The sequence below is a fragment of the Macaca nemestrina genome, chromosome 5 (genome assembly GCF_043159975.1).
Source record: "Macaca nemestrina isolate mMacNem1 chromosome 5, mMacNem.hap1, whole genome shotgun sequence".
Taxonomy (NCBI): Eukaryota; Metazoa; Chordata; class Mammalia; order Primates; family Cercopithecidae; genus Macaca; species Macaca nemestrina.
This window is the reverse complement of record NC_092129.1, coordinates 124,534,383-124,556,147: the sequence shown is the minus strand read 5'-3', so window position 1 is coordinate 124,556,147 and position 21,765 is coordinate 124,534,383. Positions and strand designations below refer to the sequence as shown.

Here is a 21,765-nt window from a genome sequence, read left to right as displayed (position 1 = left end):
CTGATGTTATTCTAAATGTATGTAGAAGAAATGTTTAAGGAAATTATAAATGGGAATGGGTAATGGAGTGTAAAGGAAGGTTTCTCCACTACACTTGAACTAGTAAAATTACAATATCATGTCATCAAGATAAAGGAAATTCTGAGCAACTGTCATAGCCAAAAACAAAACAAAACCCAAGGAGGCATGGCAACTAAATGTAATATGGTTACCTAGATGGAATTCTAGAATAAAAAGTCATTAGGTTTCAAACTATGAAATCTGAACAAACTACCAGCTTTAGCTAATGTACTAACACTGCTTCATTAATTGTAACAAATGTATCATGTAATGTAAAAGGTTAATTATAGAGGAACTGTGTGTAAGAATATATGGGAACTGGACTACCTACTCAATTTTTATATAAATCTAAAACTATTCTAAAAAGTAAAACCTGTAAAAACACTAGTGATAACACCAATTGCTGCCAAGGTTGCGGGTCAACTGGATCACTCCCATCGCTGATATGAATGTAACATGGTACAGACACTCTGGAAAACAGTTTAGTGTAGTATTTTAATAATGGAAACAAGCAACTAGACTACAACTCAGGAATTGCACTCTTGGGGATTTATCCCAGAGAAGTGAAAACCTGTGTTCAACACAAAAACCTATAGACAAAGATTTATAGCTGTTTTATTCGAAATAGCCAAAAGCTGGTAACAACCTAATGTCTTCCATTGGTGAATTATTAATCAAGCTGTGACATACCTATACCATGGAATACCACTCAGCAATAAAAAGAAATGAACTATTGATACACGCATCAACTTGCATGAACCTCCAGAAAATTATGCTGAATAATAAAATTCAACCTCAAAAGGTTAAATACTGTATGATCCCCATTTCTATAACATGCTTGAAATGAAAAATTGTAGAAATGGAGAACAGATTAGTGGTTCCCAGGAGTTAAGGTGGAGGTGAGGTGGAAGGGAACTGTGGGTGGCTTGTTATAAGGTCCTTGGGGTGATGGCAGTGTTCTATATCTCGAGTGTATCAATGTCAAAATCCTATCCTGCTTGTGATATTGCATTACAATTTTGCAAGATGTAATCAGGTAGAAACACTGGGTAAAGGATATGCAGGATTTCTTTGTATTACTTCTTCCAACTGTATGTGAATCTACAATTACCTCAAAATATTACATGATAATAAAAAGCACCACTTGAAAAAATATATGGAAGAGTTTCCTCTCCTTCCATCACACTTTAGGCCTACTGGAACACAAAAATTGAAACTTTTCAGAAAATATTTTTAGTGTATGAAGAGTGATAATTCATACTGCTTTTGAAAATAATTCATTAAACAGGCTATACTGTAGGATGTTAACTACTTTATGAGTATCGAAGTCACAGCAAATCATAAACACAATTTCTCCCTGAAAACGTGGCATTGTACCCTTTGACCCTGGTTTTCTGAGTGAGCAACCCTCAGCATACACATAAAGGTTTAGAGTTGGAAGAGATTTAAAAGGTCGTCTAGATAAAATTTCTCATATAAGAGATAAGAAAACGGAAGCCAAAAGTGTTTAAATGGGGTGGCCAAGGTCATATGACTAACTGAGGCAGCTCTGTGTCTGGAGCCCCAGTCTCTTGGCTCCTAGGCTATTGCTGTCACACTCATATTTCAAACTTTGTATGTCTTCATAGATGGTCCATATAAGAACCTTAAAAATAACTGTGTTTTGCGAATCTGGTTTGCTTGTTGAGCTAGGTAATTGTAGATCCATGTAAGAATTCCTTATTAGGCATTTAAGGAAAAGGGACTGTGAAGTTCTTTAAATTTGCCTGCTCTTTGTTGAAAGTACATACAATTATTAAAAGGAGAAAGTTGGCATATTTGGGTTAATGGTGACAATCAAGCATAAATTGACTTGTACGGAGCATGGAAATGTGCATATAAAACTCTAAGGTTGCTTTTAAATACTGTTAAAATATTGGATGGAGCCAAGTGAGTAAAAATAGCAATGCTAAAGGAAACAGTATTTTACTACTCTTCAAAAATGACTCCAGTGTTCTGCATACCATTAAATTCAGGGTATATAAGTGTAACCCAAATATTACTTTGTTCTTTCCGTGACCTCTGGGGTCAGTTCCATACTCAACTGCCACACTTAAAAAATGAAACTCCAAAAGCATTTCTTTGCAGAAATTCTAGTGAATCTGAAGACTTGGAAACATCTTCAAGAAACAGAAGAAGAAATTTACATAGCACCTAACATTGCACATGATCTCTTATCTTTGTTTGCTAGTTCTCTTTTCCTGAAATTTCTGAACCCATTAGAGCTGCCAAATTTCTCTGTTTCTGATGTTGGATGTATGCTTTCTGTCTCTGTCTTTCTCTCAATCAGTTGATCTCTCTCTCTCTCTCTCTCTCTCTCTCTCTCTCTCTCTCTCTCTCTGTCTCCTTCATTCCCTCTAGCATTCTTCCTTCATACCTAATCTCTCCTCTACTACCACCTCTTCTCTGCAAACTGTCTATTCCCTTTCCAAAGCCCACTCACTTTGCATATTTTTCTGCTCTTACCAGAAAATTCAGAGTGCATGCATCTGGGTTTCTGGAGAACACAATTTTCTACCTGATAACCTAAGAAAAACTTGAGAATCAAATCAATAATTGGTTTGCTGAAATAAAAGCACAACTATAGGATAATGTAAAATTGGCTTTGCTTTCTGGTTTACTGCACTGTTTCAATTGGAAACCAGATAAAGACTTACTGGATATTTATGCAGTGAAATATGGTTTATAAGTTTATGGAAAACACTTAGAAAACAAACACACACTTAGTCTTGCAAACATAGTAAAGGTCACTGAGTCACAGCCCGAGCATCCCAGATATAGAAAGTATATTTGGTTCTTACTTTCCATATTTTTCTATTATACTGTTTAGTAGAACCTCTACACATATAATAGCATTGTATTAAGAAACTCACCCCGCACCCCAAGCCCGGTTACATCAGAACTTCGAGATGATGGGTAATTTGGCTCATGGTGAATTGTTTTAGAACATAGCAAAGAAAATATTTTCATGAAAACAAATCAATAAATAAATAGCTACCAAAATCAGATGAAGTATTCTGTAAATTCTAGAGGGTGTGCATACTGAAGGGAGCCTTACATAGGGATAGGAATGAGTCCTACTGGCTTCCATCATTTCTAACTATACACATTCCTGCCAGTCCTTCTCAATATGATTTTCCCTTTCAAATGAAAGTAGCTTGGCTCTTTCCTCATTTTGCTAATCATTGGGAGAAATAATTAAAGCATTAAGGAGCACTGGAAAATGGTCAGTACAGCTGGAGCTTATTAAAAGAAGTGGAGAGTGGAGGGATACAGTGTGGTCAAGTCACGGAAGCAGCTACATTGGGCAGATACATAGAAAATGGAATTTACAGTATTGATAGAAATGTCTGCTTACTAATGCTTTCACTTGATTTCTTATGTGATCTTGAGCATGGGAATATAAACTAAGCTCTTTCACCATATAATATTTATTCAAGTAATGTGAATACAGTTGATTCACAAGGATATGATCCTACTCAGCATACTTTGAATCAGAATGAGAAAATTATATTCTAATATCCTACATTCCTCTCCAATACATGGTTCTTAACTTTCTGGGAGATGACGTGTAGATTTATGCAGTATAGAGAGAGGGAGGCTAAATTTACTTGGATACTAATGCATTCAGATAGTTTCAGCAGTCTCAGTGTCATTATGTAAATTATTTAAAATGTCATTATTGTTTATATAGTTTTCCTTCACAAGAAATATTAACATATTATTTTTGTATGTATATATATATACAAGTCTATACATGTATAGTTTTCCAACTTTTCATCAGAAACAAACAATTATTTCTGGAGGGAAAAAATTTTAAAAACTTATTTCCTCTTCATAGATGTGTAATAGACTATGTTTGGCATGTGTAATAGACTAGCCATATGAAGAAAGCTGAAACTGGATCCCTTCATTACACCTTATACAAAAATTAATTCAAGATGAATTAAAGACTTAAATGTTAGACCTAAAACCATAAAAACTCTAGAAGAAAACCTAGGCAATCCATTCAGGACATACGCATGGGCAAGGACTTCATGTCTAAAACACTAAAAGCCATGGCAACAAAAGCCAAAATTGACAAATGGGATTCAATTAAACTAAAGAGCTTCTGCACAGCAGAAGAAACTACCATCAGAGTGAACAGGCAACCTACAGAATGGGAGAAAATTTTTGCAATCTAGTCATCTGACAAAGGGCTAATATTCAGAATCTACAAAGAACTCATACAAATTTACAAGAAAAAACAACCCCATCAAAAAGTGGGCAAGGGATATGAACAGACACTTCTCAAAAGAAGACATTTATGCAGCCAACAGACACATGAAAAAATGCTCATCATCACTGGCCATCAGAGAAATGCAAATCAAAACCACAATGAGATACCATCTCACACCAGTTAGAATGGTGATCATTAAAAAGTCAGGAAACAACAGGTGCTGGAGAGGATGTGGAGAAATAGGAACACTTTTACACTGTTGGTGGGACTGTAAACTAGTTCAACCATTGTGGAAGACAGTGTGACGATTCCTCAAGGATCTAGAACTAGAAATACCATTTTACCTAGCCCTCCCATTACTGGGGATATACCCAAAGGATTATAAATCATGCTGCTATAAAGACACATGCACACGTATGTTTATTGCGGCACTATTCACAATAGCAAAGACTTGAAACCACCCCAAATGTCCATCAATGACAGACTGGATTAAGAAAATGTGGCACATATACACCATGGAATACCATGCAGCCATAAAAAAGGATGAGTTCATGTCCTTTGTAGGGACATGGATGAAGCTGGAAACCATCATTCTCATCAAACTCTCGCAAGGACAAAAGAACCAAACACCGCATGTTCTCACTCATAGGTGGGAATTGAACAATGAGCACACTTGAACACAGGAAGGGGAACATCACACACCAGGGCCTGTGGTGGAGTTGGGGGTTGGGGGAGGGATAGCATTAGGAGAAATAGTTAATGTAAATGATGAATTAATGGGTGCAGCACACCAACATAGCACATGTATACATATGTAACAACCCTGCACGTTATACACATGTACCCTAGAACTTAAAGTATAATAAAAAAAATTCATGAAATGGGTAATTAAATGAGTATTAATTTTTTCAATTTTTTAACATTCTGCATTTTTTAAATTTACCTAATAAAATGTTGAAGAAAAAAAAAAGAAGTACCTGAATTATTGTTTATCCAATGCTCTGAATATATAATGGATTATTAGAAAATAATCATATCTAAGGGAATTTCTCAAAATATACAATGTGAATTGATATTTAATGTACTTTGGGTTGTTAAATAATGACAGTTGTTGGGGTTTCTTAATAATGTTGTGTTCCTTTTGGCCACATATTGATTTCAAATCTAGCATGAAAGGAACTTTCTCATCAAAGAATGAAACAGATAATCACATATTAGTGACACTTTTTTTTCAATTTACTGAAATATTTGAATAAATTCTAGTCATAAACTTTTAATATTATTTTTACCAGATACATATGAGGAAGTGTCCCTAAATAGACACATAGTTTTAGCCTAGGGAAGGGCTCAAACCCTGGAGTTTCAATTCTTTCATCAAAATGCATTGGAGGATATTAGTACTAAACTAACCATGTGGCATTTCCATACATTGAGTCTGGAGAGGTTTTTGTTTTGGTTTGTTTCTGAAATTTTGTCTCATTCTTGGAATGGAATATATATAAGACTTTAAAGAAACTGAATACTTAGCTCTTCCCTTCCTTTGACAAGTTAATGATTAACTTGATATGTTTTAATTCGATCTATCTTTTCTGACCCAAATAATCAGTGCTTAAATTAATTATGATTCCTATTGTTCAACTATAACATATATATTTTTAAGTGAGTTGGTTTATTCTATGCATCTTAATATATATTTGGGGTAAGTTCTTCTTTAATTGTGCTAATATATAGATAACATAACATTTAACATTTTAATAATGTTTGAGTGTACAGTTCAATGGCATTAAGCACATTCCCATTGTTGTGCAACCATCACAACTATCCATCTCAAGAACTTTTGTTATCTGAAACTGAAACTACATACTCATTGAACAATAATTTCCCATTCCCTCTTCTCCTTCAACCCTTAGTAACTACCATTCTATTTTTTGTCTCCATGAATGTAACTATTGTAGGTCCATTATAAAAGTGAAATCATTCAGTTTTTGTCCTTTTGTAACTGGCTTTTTGCACTTAGCACAACGTCTTCAAGTTTCCTTCATATTGTAGCAGGTGTCAAATCAATTTCCTTTTTAAGACTGAGTAATATTCACTATATTATATGATACATATATGACATATTATATACTATATATCATATAATATACATGTATATGTTATATAACATGTGTCATATAATATACTATAATATATGACATTCATATAATACATTGAATATTATATGTACATAAAACATTTTGTTTATTCACTGATGGATGGGACAGAGATAAGAACATCAATACAGTATCAAGGGAATAAACAGAGAGAGAGAGAGGAGAAAGAAGAGGGAAAGGAAGGAAGAATTGGGAGAGGAGGAGAGGTAGAATAAGAGATAAAAATAGAGACAGAGAAAGAGGGAGGAGACAGAGAAAGAAAGAGATAGAGATGGATACAGATGGATACAGACAGAGGGGCAGAAAGAGATAGAAATGGATACAGATGGATACAGACAGAGAGGCAGAAAGAGATAGAGATGGATACAGAAAGATACAGAAATACAGAAGCATTGCCTCCATCTTTTGGTTATTGTGAATAATGCTAATATGAACATGGGTAAATAAACTTTGTTCAAGTCCCTGCTTTCAATTCTTTTGGGTATTAAGTATGTACAAAGAAGTGGAATTGCTGGATTATACACTTGATCTTAGCCAAAAGGCTGAGAAGTGATGAATTGCTGAATTATATAGTAATTTTTAATTTTTTGAGAAACTACTATACAGTTTTCCACTGCAGCAGCACCATTTTACATTCCCACTAGCAGTGCACAAGGGTTCCAATTTATTCACATCTTCACCAGCATTTATTATTTTTTGTCATTTTCGTTTTTGACAATAGCAGTCATGTGGTTGTGAAATAGTAGCTTATTGCAGTTTTGATTTCCATTTCCCTAATAATTAATGATACTGAGCATCTATTCATGAGTTTCTTAGTCATTGGTATATCTGGAGAGAAATGTCTATTCAAGTCTTTGGCCTTGTTTTAATTAAATTTGGTTATTGGTTGTTGGGTTGCAGGAGTTCTTTTTGTATTTTGGATATTAACTCCTTCTCATATATGATTTGTAAATTTTTAACCCCATTCCATTGGGTTGCCTTTTGACTCCATTCATAGTATATTGCAATTCACAAAAGTTTCAAATTTTGATGTAGTCTAACTTGTCTACTTTTTCATTTGATGCCTGAGTGTTTGATATTGTATCTAATAAATCATTTCCAAATTCAATGTCACAAAGATTTTTCTACATGTTTTCTTCTAAGAGTTTTGTAGTGTTAACTCGTATGTATAGGTCTTTGATCCAGTTTGAGTAGTTAAGGTAAAGGTCCAACTTCATTATTTAACATGTGGATGTCCAGTTTTCCCAACACCGTTTGTTGAAAAGACTGTCCTTTCTCCATTAAATAGTCTTGACACTCTTGCCAAAAATCATTTGACCATATATATGAAGGTTTATTTCCAGGTTTTCTATTCTATTCCTCTAGTATGTATGTTTATTGTTATGCAAGTACCACACTTTTTTGAATACTGTAGCATTTTAGTAAGTTTTGAAATCAAGTGTGAGAATTCCAACTGTCTTCCTCTTTTTCAAGATTGTTTTTGCTATTCAGGGTTCCTTGATATTCCATAAGAGTTTTTGGATAAATTTTTCTATTTCTACAGGTAATGCCATTTGGGATTGCATTGATTCTGTAGACCATTTTGGATAGTATTGGCATCTTAGCAATATTAAATCTTTCAATCCATGAAAATGGAATATCTTTCTATTTATTTGTGTATTCTTTAATTTCTTTCAGGAACATTTTACAGTTTTCAGGGAACAAACATTTTCCCTTATTAGTTTATTCTATTTTTTTGTGATGTTATTGTAAATGGAATTGTTTTCTTAATTTTCTTTTCAAAAAGTTCATTGTTAGTATATAGAAGTGTAATTGACTTTTGAGTGTTGATTTTGTATTCTACAACTTTGCTAAATTTATTTATAGTCATAACAGTTTTTTGTAAAATCTTTAGGGTTTTCTACAATTATTCATGTTACCTGCAAACAGAGACAATTTCACTAATTCCTTTCCAATTTAGATGCCTTTTATTTATTTTTCTTTCATAAATTTTTCAGGCTAGAACTTTCATTACTACATAAAAGAGAAGAAGCAAGAGGAATGCTTCCTTGCCTCATTCCTTATCTTAGAGGAAAAGCTTTTCACCTTTCACCATTGAATATTATGTGAGCTGCAGGTTTTAATATATGGTCTGTATTATGTTAAAGTAGTTTCCTTTTATTCTTGGTTTGTTGACAGTTTTCATATTGAAAATGTGTCAAATTTTGTCAAGTGCTTTTTCTTCATCAATTGAGATGATCACGTTTATTTTTTCCTTCATTCTATTAATATAGCATATGATATTGATCACTTTTTATATGTTGAAACATATAAAAATTGCATTCCCGGAATAAATCCCACTTGGTTATATGTATAAGGCTTTTAACTAAATGTTGAATTTTGCTTGCTTGCTAGTATTTTGTTGAGAAGTTTTGAACCAATATTCATCAGGGATATTGATCTGTAGTTTTATTTTCTTGAAGTGCTTTTGTCTGGTTTCGGTATCAGAATAATGAGGGCCTAATAAAATGAGTTTGGAAGTGTTCCTTTGTCTTTAATTTTTTGGAAGAGTTTGAGGGGGATTCGTGTTATTTCTTCCTTAAGTGTTTAATAGAATTCACCAGTTAAGCCCTCCAGTCCCAGGTTTTTCTTTGTTGTGAGATTTTTTTGTTACCAGCTGATTTTATCTCCTTTCTAGATATGGGTCTAACTCAGATGTTTCTATTTCTTCAGTCTGGGTGGCTGCATGTTTCTAGGCATTTGTCCATTGTATCTAGGTTATCCAACTTGTTAACATACAATTGTTCATAGTAATCTCTTATGTATTTTTATATTTCTAAAATTTTTACTAATGTACCCTCTTTCATTTCTAATTTTAGATGGGTCTTCTTTATTTTCATCAATAGAGCTAAAGTTTTATCTTTTTTGTTTATTGTTTAAAGACTCAACACTTGGTTTCATTATTGTTTTCTGTTCTTTGTTTATCTCTGCTTTCATCTTCATTTTCTTTCTTCTGCTAGCTTTAGGTACAGTACTGTATGAGTCTGTTCTCATGCTGCTTTGAAGAACTGCCTGAGACTAGGTAATTTATAAAAGAAATTGGCTTAATTGACTCACGGTTCAGCATAGCTGAGGGGGCCTCAGGAAACTTACAATTGTGGCAGACGGGGAAGCAAACACATCCTTCTTCACATTGCAGCAGAAAGGAGAAGTGCAGAGCAAAGTAGGGGGAGCCCCTTATAAAACCATCAGATCTCACGAAAACTCACTCACTATCATGAGAACAGTATGGAGGAAACACCCCCATGATCTAGTCACCTCCCACAAGGTCCCTCTCCCAACACGTGGGGATTACAATTCAGATTACAATTCAAGATTAGATTTTGGGTGGGGACAAAGCCAAATCATATTATTCTACCCCTGGCCCCTCCCAATTTTATGTCCTCAACGTTTCAAAACACAATTATGCCTTTCCAAAACTCCCCCCAAATCTTAACTCATTCTAGCATTATCTCAAAAGTCCATGTCCAAAGTCTCATCTGAGACAAGAGAAGTCCCTTCTGCCTGTGCGCCTCTAAAATCAAAAGCAACTTAGTTACTTCCTATATACAATGGGGATACAGGCATTAGGTAAATATACCCATTCCAGACAGGAGATATTGGCCAAAACAGTGGGGCTACAGGCTGATATGGATAAACTGCCCCCAAAAGCTTCTTGGTACTGCCAACACCCTACCCCAAACCTCTCTGTGCCACCCCTCCCCTTCCTCCAAGCCTTTTTACATTTCTAAGCCCTTATCTAGGTGCCACAGTGGAGCCAACAGCCTTCACTTATCAGACCTTGCTGTGACAAGCAGACTGCAATTACAAAGCATCTGGACCATGCAGTGGGAGGTCATGGGAAGCATAAACAAACTTTACCCACACTATCTGGTACCATAAATGTCACACGGTGATATGTGGCAGAATTAACCAGCAAACAACCCCAAGATGTAGCCATACCAAAGGACTCCCTCAAACTCCCTGCCCCAATATAAACCCTTCATTCTGTAACCTTGGGGCTGCTTTCCTTGACTGTTAAGGGGGCAGCTTGCAGGTTGAATAAAGGCTTGCCTGAACTTGGGTCTCTCTCACTTGTCCTTTCTCTTGGCTGACCTTACACAAGCCCCATGCAGGTCAGAAATCCAAGGCATCGTTAAACCTTAAAGTTCCAAAATAATCTTCTTTGACTCCATGTGAGGGGAGGCCTCACATCCAGGTCACACTGATACAAGAGGTGGGCTCCCATGGCCTTGGACAGCTACAGGCCTGTGACTTTGCAGGGTACAGCCTCACTCACGTCTGTTTTCACAGGCTGACATTGAGTGTCTGTGGCTTTTCCAGGCACATGGTTCAAGCTGTTGGTGGATCTACCATTCTGGGGTCTGGAGGATGGTGGCCCTCTTCTCACAGCTCCACTAGGCAGTGCCCCAGTGGGGACTCTGTGTGTGGGCTCCTCTGACCTTACATTTCCCTTCTGCACTGCCCTAGCAAAGGTTTTCCATGAGAGTTCCACCCCTACAGAAGACTTCTGCCTAGACACCAGGCATTTCCATACATCCTCTGAAATCTAGGTGGAGGTTCCCAAACCGCAATTCTTTTATTCTGTGCACCCGCAGGACCAACACTACTGGAAGCTTCCAAGGCTTGGGGCTTGCACCCTCTGAAGCAACGGCCTGAACTGTGTGTTGGCCCCTTTTAGCCATGGCTGGAGCTGAAGCAGCTGGGATGCAGGGCACCATGTCCTGAGGCTGCATAGAGCAGGAGCCCCTGGGCCCAGCCCACAAAACAATTTTTTTCCTTCTAGGCCTCAGGGCCTGTGATGGAAGAGGTGGCCGCAAACATCTCTGACATGCCCTGGAAACATTTTCTCCAGTCTTGGTGATTAACATTCTGCTTTAACTTATGCAAATTTCTGTAACTGGCTTGAATTCCGGTCCCCCCCCCCCCCACAAAATGGGTTATTTTCTATTGCATTGTCAGGCTCCAAATTTTCTAAACTTTTATGCTCTGTTTCCCTTTTAAATGTAAGTTTCAATTTCAGATCATCTCTCTCAAGTTCAAAGTTCCACAGATCCCTAGGGCAGGGAAAAAATGCTGCCAGTCTCTTTGCTAAAGAACAGCAAGTGTGACTTTTACTCCAGTTCCCAACAGGTTCTTCATCTCCATCCGAGACCACCTCAGCCTGGTCTTCCTTCTCCATATCACTGTCAACATTTTGGTCAAAGCCATTCAACAAGTCCCTAGGAAGCTGCAAACTTTCCCGTATCTGTCTGTCTTCTGAGCCTTCCAAGTCTAGGAAGTTCCAAACTTTTCTACATTTTCCTGTCTTCTTCTGAGCCCTCCAGACTGTTCAAAACTCTGACTGTTAACCGGATTTAAAGTTGCTTCCACATTTTCAGGTATCTTTATAGCAGTGTCCCACTCTCTGCAGTACCAATTTACTGTATTAGCCCACTCTCACGCTGCTGTAAAGAACTGCCCAAGACTAAGTAATTTATAAAGGAAAGAAGTTTAATTGACTCACAGTTCAGCATGGCAGGGGAGGCCTCAGGAAACTTACAATCATGGCAGACGGGGAAGCAAATATGTTCCTCTTCACATGGTGGCAGGTAAGAGAAGTGCAGAGTGAAGCGGTGGAAAAGCCACTTATAAAACCATCAGATCTCATGAGAACTCAACTCACTATCACAAGAACAGCATAGAGGAACCACTCCCATGATCTAATCACCTCGCATGAGGACCCTCCCCCAACAGGTCAAGATTACAATTTAAATTACAATTCAAGATGAGATTTTGGATGGGAACATAGAAAACTGTATCATGTTTTCTTTTTTAGTTCCTAAATGTGTCAAGTTAGGCTGTTGGTTTGAGATATTTCTTCTTTTTTAATGTATTTATACATATAAATTTCTTAGTACTATTTTGCTGCATCCCATACATTTTGGTATATTGTGTTTTCATTTTCATTTGTTTTGAAATATTTTCTAATTTCCCATTCCTTCTTTGACCCATTGGTTTTTAAGAAATGTGTTTAATTTTCACACATTTGTAGATTTTCCAGTTTTTCTTCTGTGACTGATTTATACTCATTCTATTTTGATCACAAAAGATACTTTGTAAAATTTTAATCTTTTGAAATTTATTAAGAATTGTTTGATCGCCTAATATATGGTCTATCCTAGATAGTGTTCCATGCACACTTGAGAAAAAATGTGTATTCTTCTGTTGTGTAAAACGTTCTGTATGTCTGTTAGATTCAATTAGTCTATACTGTTGTTCAAGTCCTCTATTTCCTTATCAATCTTTTGTCTGATCATTCTATAGATTATTGAAAATATGGAAGTCTTCTGCTATTATTAGAGCTGTTTATTTCTCTTTTCAAATCTGTAAATATTTGTTTGCTTCATACTATCGTGTATTTTCAAGGGCGTGGATGGAATTATATTTATGCCTTTAAACACCATGAAGCAGGATCAGAAAATTCATTCACATCTATGGTGACCATGTAGGTATCTCACTCAGATGTTCCTCCAAGCAATCTACTATAGGGAATATAGTTGACTGACAGCCCCAGCTGTCAGTGGATCTACCATTGTACACAGTCAGAGAACACAGTTCTTTGGGCTGTTTCCAGCCAATAACTGAGCATGGCCCAAATTCTGGAGCTGAACTATTCTTGTTCAGTGGGCAAATTTTGCTAGGAAATTCCCTTTGTCTTGACTAAGACTTTATCAGAAGCACCTATGATCTGAAACCTTTACTTCCCAATTCTCCTTCTTTCTGACTCTCCTTTCACAGATACCAACCAACATCACAGTCTGAAGGTTTTCTGTGCCTCCTACTCTCTCTAACTTTATCCTTTACAGGCGTTGCACTCAATAAATCTCCTGTGCTGGAATTCTGTCTTAGAGTTTTCTCGGAGGACTCATGTAATCTTCCTTAAAAGTCTTTTACTTTCATTTTCCACCACATTAGAAGAAAATTCAAGTCTCTTCCATTTTGAATATTCATTTTATTTAAAGTTGAAGTCCCCACTGGGCATATTTAGATAATATCTTATAGAAGATTCTGCTTTTCTAGGCAAAAAGAAGAAAAAAATCCCATACCATTTTTCTGCTCTCAGATGGTATTGCCTGTCTGTGTGAGGACTCTGCTTGTCTTTGTGGAGCTAATGATAATGGTGGCAGTAGTGGTGATTGTAGTGGTCTTATTAGTAACTGATATTTATTCAGAGCTTTCTATGAGCCAGGAACTATTATGACTCATTTAATCCTTATAATCTCCCATGATATATGTCCCCGATAAGCTAACTGGTTCAGTGTCCTTTTGCAAATTAGGAAAAAGGTGGTTCTTCTTCAAAATACGTTGTTTTCACCTGTCAGAAAATTGTTGCTTTATACTGATTTTCTTAGAGTAAAACATTTCGCTGCCATCTACTGGAAAATTTTTGTTAAAATAAATATTCAAACTATGATGTCTGTAATATGAATGAATCCTTATTAGATGTGACAATCTCACGCAGCACACAACTGGTGTAGCTGTATGTGGCAGCCCTGAAGTAAAGACTATTGCCTCCAAAAAGCATTTTACTTATTACTGTTGCTGTGGCAGCAACAGTGGCCAAGGGCTGGGAAATGTAATTTATAAGAACAAGGAATGAAAACCATATCATTATAGTTTTTCAAAATATTATGCCAATTATATATGCTTAATTAAATTATTAACTGTGACCCTGGGCATGGTTAAATAAAGTGACTTCTTACTCACTAGACACTCTTCACATTATAAAAGTTTTAGCTTAAGCGAATGCTTGTACTGCAGTGCATTTAAATATTTTTAAGTTAGATCAGTTCGACAACTGAAAAATATAATGAGATGAGTTCTATTTTTCCCAGAATTAATAAAGAATGGAATGGGTGGCCAATTTATTATGCCAGTTATCAAATGTTAGCATATGCTCTATCTATGGATGACCAGTTTAAAAAGCAATTTAACACAAGAAGTATACTGAATATAGTTTAATTCATTGCTTATAATTCAGAAGGCACTGCAGTATCTTAGGTTGCCTAATGTCATGTTTATCCACATAAATTACAATTGGGCAAAACTATGTTTAAAATACTGTTTGAGTCTTAAGGCTGCTGTGAACTGAATTCTATCTTCTCCAAATTCGTATGTTGAAGCCTTAACCCTCAATGTAACTGTATTTGGAGAAACAATGATTAGAATGTAATTAAGGTTAAATGAGGTGACAAGGGTGGGGCCCTAATCCAATTGGATTGGTGGCCTTCTAAGAGGAAGAAGAGAGAAATAATTCTCTCTCCCTATTGCTTTCTTGTCCCCACGTACACACAAGAAGTCATATGAGTACACAGAAAGAAAGTGCTGTTTGCAACCCAAAGAAAGTGCCCTCACCAGCTATCAACCCTACTGGCACCTTGATTTTGGACATTCAGTCTCTGTAACTGTGAGAAAATAAATTTCTATTGTTTAAGTCACTCAGCCTGTTGTATTTTGTTACAGTAGTCTGAGAAAACTAATGTAATTGCTAACTGGATCCTGAATCAATTAAGTTTTACTTTTCACTACATCTAGCAAAAATTTCAAAAATTTCAAAACTGTATATCTAACTGCCTATCTCAAATAAAAATTGAGATTTTTGCAGGGCACAGTGGCTCACGCCTGTAATCCTAGCACTTTGGGAGGCTGAGGTGGGTGGATCACTTGAGGTCAGGAGTTTGAGACCAGCCTGGTACATGGCAAAAAACCCATCTCTACTAAAAATGCAGAAATTAGCTGGGCGTCGTGGTATGTGCCTGCATTCCCAGGAGGCTGAGACAGGAGAATCGCTTGAACCCAGGAGGCAGAGGTTGCAGTGAGCCGAGATTGCAGCACTGCACACTAGCCTGGGCAACAGAGCAAGACTCCCTCTCAAAAAAAAAAAAAAAAAAAAAAAGAGACTTTTATTTGAGATAAACAGTTAGATATTTAGTTGGTTAAAACTCAAATTAAAAAACAAATTCAGCTTCAATGAAAGGTTTTGAATTACTCTAAAGTAAATATGTGGTATAAGTGGAAATATCTACATGGCCCATATTTGCCAGCTAATTTTTCTAAGAATATACAACATATAAACCTGATGTTACAACTCAAATTGCAGGCGAAATATTTCTATGGGACTAATATGATCTTTCTCCGAAGTCCTGATCTGATGGCTGAAATAAATTAATATATAAACAATAAACAAATCCAGTTAGTCTGAACAGGCTTAAAGCTTAATTGCTTAGCCTGATATAATTTTAGCATAGTCTGTGATAATCACCCATTTTTTCTCCCAGTGCCTGTTCTTAGTATGGAATCTGGGTATATATGAGGAGAGGAGTGTGGCATTAATGTCCTCATGGAATGGAAGGAGTCTGCAACCTTGCATGACTTCTGAGGGTGTGCTTACTGGCATCCACTGGTCATGGGAACAATCCCTATAATGTTTATACACATACATTATAATTGAGCAGAACAATTATAATTGGGCAGGTGACTGGGTGCCCAGTTGGCCTCCTATGCTGAAGTCTTCAGCTGATTAATCATGGTTCATCTCATGGCCCAGCAAGATTTCTGGTGGTGCTTCCTGTTGAACTTGACTTCACCTTGGTTTTTGTCATCTAGTTTTGACTCCCATTCACTCTCAGCCCAAGAGGTCTCCTCTATGCCACCCTATAAGTTTACTCTGCACCAACATGTTGCCTCCTCTAACCAGTTTGTCAGTCAGCCTGCAGTTACTTCTGAGTCTGCTCAAAGAGAAGCTCAGGAAAGCTCCCTTTTAGGCCTCTATCTTTCCAACCTTTGTGAGATGCTGACTTTATTTGATGTAGTTGTGGTCCAAATCGTTGGATTGCAAAGTAGCCTCTTCTTAGTGTCCCAAAGAGGAAACATGAGGAAAAAAATGATCTTCTATTGAGGAACAAAGCTTGGAGAAGCAAAGTGTTACACATTAGCTCATTTTGCACTGCTAATCACTCTCCTCTGCTCACAATTATCTCAGGGTCATAAAGAGAAGACTTTTCCTTCTTCTCCTCATCTGTACCTATTTCATCTAAAACTCTAAGGTGTCAACTGCTACAACTGTCCCTTAAAATGAAGTTAAAGTAATTTATAGAATCCTTACTCAGTGTAAGAGTTTTGCATATAATGTATTGTTTGTTTTAGTGATAAGTTCTATTTTTTGAATGTCAGAAACTGAATATTACTCAATGGTAATATTTGAATTCTTTCTGTAATTTATCCTAATCTGTCCCCAGCCATGGGATATCTCATGGAGCCTAGAATGAAGGTTATATATATAAAGCAAAAGAAGTAAGAAACTTTTTCCAAACATTTGGCATAGGTTTCTGTAAGCAAGCCAGCCAAGAGACAGATTAACAGATTAGTAACAACTGTATGAGTGGTTAAGTGTGCATATACTTTTGTGTGTCTTGCCCTTTTTCTAGGGTGAGGCCCAAGCATCAAATTTATTTTAAAAGCCCCGTAGTTAATTTTGTATATGGCCAAGGTGGAGGGTCACCATTGTATGCGTGCATAAATAAATAGAATGTTGATGCTTAAAAGGTAGTGCATTGTATCTTATGAAGAGAAGTTAGTTTTTAAGGGTCTTCCAAGCTTATATTTAAAGTTCTTTTATCTCTTAAGACAGTTCTTAATTTTATTCACATGAATAAGTGATAATCAAACCAAATGCCTTTATTTAAACATTATCCAAATCCAGCATCAGATTGCATAACAGAGACAGCCTTATCCCATGTGGCTGAAAGCTGAGTGGCTTAGAAGTTTCCACAATTCTCAAACTTCATACAGATTTGAAGGCACATGAATCAAAATAGAACTTACATGCCTAGAAAGCATTCTCATTATTAAATATTATTAGTCTGAATTAAAAGTCTGAAATTCTCCTGTTTCTTCATTATCCAATAATAGTAGCCTCCTAGCGAGTGCAGACACTTCATTGTTTTTTACAAAATATATTCAGTATTACACTCAAAATATTCAATTGCATTAATTAAATTTTTGTATTGCAAACATTCTTTTATAAAGACCACAGAAAATAAGACGGAAATGGACATCCCATAGAAGCGCCAAGGCCAAAGACTGAGACTTTGGACAAATCCCACTGTCAATCTAGGTCCAGGCATGACTGGACAACATATGCAAGGCAACAGCACTGGCACTGCCAATATGGACTTTCCCATTCCATCTCTGAGAGATAATCACCCTTTAAATCAAAACCTACAAGTTGTGACAACTGCATGAACTCACCATAATCTAAGAGCTTGGTTCTTTTACATCCCAAGGGCATAATGCATTTCCCCTAAATGACCTTTACTATCCCACGTTACTTTAACCTATTCTCAAAAGTGAAAACAACAACAACAACAAAAAAAAAAACAGTTTTCAGGTTGGAAGAGAAGAGGCTAAGCAGCATGTAATTCTACTCACAATGGATTTTTACAGGCCTCACTGGAGTTAATTACTGAAAACTTGTATATGAAGTAATTAATTTTATGCAATTCAGCACCATCTGCAGATGCATTATTTTCATTCAAAAGTAATATAATTTGATACAAACTTAAAATCGTTAGAAATTTTGAGAAAGCCAAAATGTTTGCACCTTTGTTTACATTATCCAATTAGATAAAGAAATTATGTCTTATAGAAAACTCATTCAAAATTATCAACTGGATTTCCTTTAAGATAGATGTCAAGGAAAAAACAAACCACAAATTCAAAATGTTGACCTTAACTTCAGAGTTTATTTAGTCTAACTTAGATTTCTAGGCTCTAATCGTGCACTCCTGCTGAAATAATACTGTACAGAGTCTTCAAAACTCCGTAGACTTACAAAGATTTTTATACAGATTGCCAAGTTTGTACTATTCCCATCCACATTTAACAACCCCAGCTATTGCTCCCATAACGCTGGACTGCAGAGCACAAGCATCCTCTGGTTGCACATACACTCCAGAATTTGCTCCCGAGAGCCCGATGAAAAACTAATCAAAAGAGAGTATGAAGGGGAAGTAGAGTATATTACCCTTTTTTGTGGGATCCCTGCCTAGTCCTCATTAGTTTTGCTCTCTCACCCTTTTGTGGGCCTGTCCTAATTTATTTTGGGCCTTAGGCATATGAGTCAGTACTTTTAGCTTTTCATGACAGGTTTAAATAGCAGGTAAACCTTGCTAGAGCACAGCCCACTCTGCCAAGATCTGAATTTATCAGTTAGACACTGTGGAAAAGCAGATTCTCCACTTTACAAACTCTGAGACTGCTGAATGCAGTTTAAGATCGAGAACACTGTATCATTTCCTTGGTCTTAAGGATACCGCTGGAATGATTATGATTCATCAGTGAGAGATCCAGGAAAATAAAACGTGTGTTTTGGACATGGTCTCAAGATTATCCCACAGCAAAATCTTGGTGTGATATGAGTCAAGGTGTGGGGTTCACCTAGATATGCTGCCTTTCATTCTTCGTGTAATAAGCACACATGCAATGTATTCAAAAAGTGGAAGTAGATATTTCAGGCCCCAATCACGGCAAGTGTTTTCTTGTATTAAATTAGCAGTAGTCTCTTCTCTGACAGAGTTGAAAACATTTGCAGACAGAGATACAGATTGTACAAAATATGTACCCAGAGAACTCGTCTTTAAAACTCTAAATGTAGGATTTGGTTTTTAAATTTTTTAAATGTGGTTTTTGTTTTACATGTGTATTTCTTATCTGCTAAGATGTATTGGCCTTCGCTTGCTGTGAAATGAGTTGTCAGGGAAGCAACAATATATGACTGTTACCTCTTTTTTTGTTTGTTTGTTTTAAACATTGCCTTAAAACTCATCACAGAAGATTATATAAGCCATTTCTTTATGGCAAGGAGAGAAAGCCATTTAAAAAGTTGAATAATTAGTTTGGGAAATAAAATCTTTGTAACAGAGATTATTTATAACATCCTCACTATTTATATGGCTACTGTCTTTGTGAACCTTTCCCAATAATTTTAATTAAATAAATCTCACTTCTAAAAGTATAAAAGTAATAGCAGAAAAAAGTTCTGGGGCTTTGTCTGTAATTCAGCCCCACAGGCAAAATAAGTCATAGCAATTCTAATGTCATTTTTAGCAAAAGAAAGTCATGCAGTTTCAGACATTTATTTAACTGACATTTATGGGTAGGAAGTTTCACCTAGAAGCCTTAAGAATGTGAAAACATGATAAGTCATCCATTTCTCTTTCTTGTACAGGTAATTTGATCTTTATCTCACACTTTCACACTTCAACACTGGAATGAAGTCTTTGTACTACCTAAACTGAGTGATAACACCGAAAGAAACAAAGTCAGGGGCTCAGGAGGCCAATTCACGGTGAGAGCTAGACAAAAATCACCCAAGACTAAATGCTGTTATTGAACTAAGTTGGCACAGTTTAACACTGATTTTGACATCAGAAGACTAAAGTTCATGCAATATTTTATCCGTTGAAGAAGAAGCTACAACCTGTGCTGAAAAACAATTTGACTTTTTAAAATCAATGCTTTAGTAATCCGTATTTTTAAGAATGTAAACTATGGCTGCAGCCGTTGGTTACCAACCTCCATTAGTATGTTTTGACCCATAGCCTTGTTTCAACACCTCAGGATACACTAGCAGGCCACATTTTGAAATAAACATGTTCATCTTAAAATGTTTTTGAGCTAGGAGAGAAGCTTAAAATGTGGTTTTTAAAAGATATTCATGTGTTTGAGGAGATTATCTCCCTTTTTGTGCTTTAACATTTAAAATTGGAGTTTTATAAATACAGAAGTAGACTTTCTATGGAATTAGCAAACATCCATCTTTCTTACCCCCACAGCACAAAGATGAAAGCAAATGTCCTAAAACATATGTAAACCCTCAAGGGTGAGTGAATAGGAGAGGAATCAACATGAGATGTCAGGAAAATTTTGGAAGATGAAAAACTAAGAGAGAACTTCAGTGGCAGAGCAAAGGGAGGTGAAAATCAAGTGCCTGAAGAAAGAGGCACACCGGTGACCATTCAGAACCCAAAAAAGGCAAAGCTGATGGGAATGTTAGATACCACAGGAGAGAGTAAGATACAGAGCTAGAAGGAGCAGAAGTAATCTCAAAGGTTTCCCAGTTCTCTGCCTGACCCCACTAAACAGGTGGTCACTTCTTCCCTCTACAAAGGAGACCTGACAGGTTCTTCCTGGATGAATGAATTGAAGATAGGTGACAGCCTTGGATACTAAGCATAGCTGAGACAGGTGCAAGGCTTAGGCCCAAAAACATGAATTATCAATAGATAACTACACACTAATGCTGAGACCCTACCACCTTCCCTAGCCAGTAGCCAGACTGACCCCAAAACAGCAGAATGGAGAAGCACTTTCTGAAGAAACTGAAAAATCCCAGAGAAGGAAACACAGATACTGACATTTGATAATTTCCAATAGGATAAAATTTGTCAAATTTTGCTAACATCACTTTCATGAAGGTTCTAGTACACAGTCTTTCCCACACACACAATCTCCATCCAGCTTCTCGGTTCTCACTCACAGACACCCAAATATAGCAAACATTTGAGGAAAATGCCTGAATGAGACAGACACAGAAATTAACAACAACAAAAAAATGGGGAAATATGAGATAATTGAAACATATTTTAAAATGGTCTAAATAGACTAAGGTAATGAAAGTAGACATATTCATGGATTCCATTCATTCTCATAAAGAGTGATCCTCAGAAAACAAAAGAATATGATGGATAAATTCTTAAACTTCAATACATCTACTTTAAGACAAATATATCACGATAAAACAACCCCACATTCCATCTCATTAAAACTTGGCAAATCTTTGGATCTGCTTAGAGACACTGTGTATAGAAGAATAACTATTATTATTTATGCTTAAAAATGTTTGTTTACATTGTTTTTCTGCCTTTCTACAACCATCCTGTTGGCTTGGTGACACTGGTACTATTCCAAAAGGTTTTGCCCAACTCATGTAGCTAATAAAGCAGAATTAAGACTCAAACCCAGGTCTTCTGACTATGATCTGATATTCTTCCTACTACTTTCTGTGAACATTTGGATTTAAGAAAGGCACCTGTTTCTAATTTAATAGTCATATACTTAATATTTTTAATGAATATCTCTCCTTTTTACTAGTTAATATTACCCACTGTAGGAGACCAAAATATTAAACCTGAAAATATACTTCTTTGATGT

At 36.3% G+C, this 21,765-nt stretch overlaps 1 long non-coding RNA gene across 1 annotated transcript in view; it reads left to right on the top strand.

The window, feature by feature from the left end:
- LOC112426282 (uncharacterized) overlaps positions 1-21,559 on the top strand; it is a 370,034-nt gene extending 348,475 nt beyond the window's left edge. Inside the window, exon 3 of the long non-coding RNA XR_003017557.2 lies at positions 19,781-21,559. This is a non-coding gene — a long non-coding RNA (uncharacterized lncRNA). The remainder of the gene's footprint in view (positions 1-19,780) is intronic.
- Positions 21,560-21,765: the final 206 nt, after the last annotated feature.